Source organism: Papilio polytes, unplaced genomic scaffold (genome assembly GCF_000836215.1).
Source record: "Papilio polytes unplaced genomic scaffold, Ppol_1.0 DF821289.1, whole genome shotgun sequence".
Taxonomy (NCBI): Eukaryota; Metazoa; Arthropoda; class Insecta; order Lepidoptera; family Papilionidae; genus Papilio; species Papilio polytes.
The window spans coordinates 4,557,612-4,560,190 of NW_013527915.1; positions in this window are offsets into that span (position 1 = coordinate 4,557,612).

The following is a 2,579-nucleotide window of genomic DNA, read 5'->3' on the forward strand; positions in this document are numbered from 1 at the left end:
CCACCGGAGCTCACGACACAGGAGGCGGAGAGCCAGGCCGCGGGCACCACGGACGAGCACGATGGACCGCGTAACGAGAGCATGGCGGCTGCGAGGGAACGCTTCTTTGGGCAGGTAAAGTTGTGCTGGTTTATTTTAGTGTCGGCATTTTCCTCTAAACCAAAACAGGAACAAAAATGCGACCACTTTGCGGCACGACCCAATAATCTCCTTATCGTTGCGGAACGAATCGGCGCCGTGCAGGGCCGCTTCGCTTTGCATTAAAACGTTTTGCTCTCGAACATCGCCTTGCCATAATTTAAAGAGTTTCATACAACGTCAATAAAACAGATGTTTTGTTTACACATCATTCGCACAGATAAAGTTAATTCGCGCGCAGAGACAACGACATAGCGACGTAACGTTATTATTATGCGCATATAAAACTGTTGAGCATTTTCTATTAAAATGTACCTTTATTGTTTGCATTTCGAGTCAATATATATACTCAGTTATCGTGACCAAGTTTTTAGCGAAAAAAAAGTAAATGTATTCTGTTAAAAATGTCGCTTGACGCGATGTTTCACTACTAAAATGTAGCTACTAATAAGCAAATAACATACATACATATGTATGTATACTTCAAGTTATACGAGGCATCCGTGATGATCTAATGAGCAATGATTTACTGTCAAGGATGTTCTATGGTGATATTAACGTATCGTTTTGTTTACTAGTTCATTAATATTATTTTTATGTTCCATTGTTTAATTACTAACAATAACATACTTTAGTTAAACATTTGCAAAAATATCAGAAAGAAATACACATTGTGGTTAACCACCAAACCGCAATAGGTTCATCGTCAATCACATTAATTGAATTTTATTAAGATTATAAATATTCCTGAAGATTCTGTAACTGAAAATGTAAAAAGAATCTGAGCATATTTGTTATTAAAATTATCAGTTATTTTTCAAATCAACTATTACAGTGGTAGATTCCGCTTTAACATCTTCGCACGAATATGCCGGCCCGCCCGATGAAATACCACGACCACACAGAAAACAGGCTTGAAGTGGAAGCAATTCCGCGTTTCGTCTGATGAGTGTGGTGCCGGAGGCCTAATTTTAGTTCCTTTCCCTTTCTACCCTTTTCTTAAGAAGAAAGGATGGGAAGGAAAAGTGGATTTGACGGTGGTGGAGACTCATAGGAAAGGGAAATGTCCTCTTTATATGCGTCTTCTTCTCCGTCAATTAAAAGTAGGCAACGCATCTGCAATTGTGGGTGTTTATGGCCAGCGGTCCCTTTCCATTTCAGCGGATTCAAGTGGCCGATTGCTTGTTTGCCACAATTTATTAAAAAAATAACTTATTGCCCTGATCAGGTTATTATTAAGCCAATTTCTAAATCACTGTCTGTATATATGAACAGCTATCTTGAGGAAGCCCAATTGTTTGTTATTTTTTAACTGTAACGTATCCACTGGCTGGTTCTATTCCCTTAGGAACTTAATACCTCTTTTGTGCTACCAAGGAGGTTGAATATTTTACAATAAAATTCGTCACATATTGATTTAGGATCTACATTTTTTTAATGTTCTTTGTTTTACTAACCAGTCGTATTCTTTCTAAATTATCTGGATTCCTGTTATTTTTTATGTTCAGTCCTCAATATTTTAGGTCTTACCATAAACTGATAGTTATTATCGTACCATATTAATACTATATGCATACAGTTACGAGGGTCGCGGAGTAGCGTGACTTTTTAAAAACCAACCATATTTGATGTGCCATTATTGGCGGTGAAAACATCGATTTAACTTTATGTTAGCAGGTCATGCAACCGTGCATTTTTAATAGCAACCTCATTATTGCATGTTGATTGTGGTAAAACATTTAATATTGATACAAAAATATCGATATATCAGGATAGACATTATACAGGTCGTTTTAAGTACTGGTAAATGTCTTAATATTTTTTATATAGTTCAGTAATATATTACCGTCAGGTCAATGTAAATTGGTAATTTAAAAATATGTTTTTACAAACAATCATAAGAAATATAGGAATGAACATAAATACACATGTTATGGCTACTGATATAAGATGCGACGGAAAAAAACAAGTTAAGTGTATACTTTTTCATTGATGTCCCAGTCTGACCAGGGCTGTAATAACTTCATTTTTACAAAATTTAATTAACAAAAAAATGGGACAATCTAGTTAGTTCTAATCCAAGGCAATTAAAAATATATATTTCTGCCATTACCATCGATGGTAAATAACCAATGAACCACATTGACAAATAGTGATGAGTGTCCATGTTTATATTTTCATTATTAACGGGATCCATTGCCGAACAACAATACGTCTTTCCTCCTTTTCAGGTTTAGTTTTTTTCTCATTTCGTGGAATAAAATGTTTACGTATAATAACAATTTTATTGTAGCGACCAACCCTATTCTGAGAGTTAGAACCAGTATTTCCTGACAACCGGTCAACCGGCAGTTTCTTTCCTACCTCATTCTCTTACACTCACATATTCTGAGTAAAATATACTGGAACAAACATAATTCTTGCAATTCTCACGTACTTAA